The sequence below is a fragment of the Tupaia chinensis genome, unplaced genomic scaffold (genome assembly GCF_000334495.1).
Source record: "Tupaia chinensis unplaced genomic scaffold, TupChi_1.0 Scaffold000661_1, whole genome shotgun sequence".
NCBI lineage: Eukaryota > Metazoa > Chordata > Mammalia > Scandentia > Tupaiidae > Tupaia > Tupaia belangeri.
This window is the reverse complement of record NW_006160183.1, coordinates 5,181,178-5,181,533: the sequence shown is the minus strand read 5'-3', so window position 1 is coordinate 5,181,533 and position 356 is coordinate 5,181,178. Positions and strand designations below refer to the sequence as shown.

Here is a 356-nt window from a genome sequence, read left to right as displayed (position 1 = left end):
CGGGCCGCTCCCCAGTCCCCGTGGTACCTTCACCTCCCCGAAAAAAGCATCTCTCCCGGTGCACACAGGGCACGTCCCTGAACTCCAGCACCAGCGGGTCAAAGCCCACCAGATCGCACAGCACTTCCTGTGCACTGTCGGGCCCTCCCGGGTCGGCTGGGCAAGGCTGGGCAGGGTGTCCCGCCCCTGCCGGGGGCTCAGAGGGCGCTGGGTCCGAGCTCGGCGAGAGCAGGGAGGAGGAGGCAGCGGGAGCGCTGTCCGCAGTGAGCTAGAGTGACTGGAAGGGCGGGCAAAGACAAGGGCTGACCTGAGTTATCTGGGGCCCAGGAGAGGCGTCCTCCAGCCGCAGAGGCTGG

The 356-nt window shown here is 68.3% G+C and overlaps 1 protein-coding gene across 6 annotated transcripts in view; it reads left to right on the top strand.

Moving 5' to 3' along the window:
- The window catches only part of ANKRD44 (ankyrin repeat domain 44), a 219,690-nt gene that overhangs the window by 197,367 nt on the left and 21,967 nt on the right, over positions 1–356 (top strand). The window lies entirely within an intron of this gene.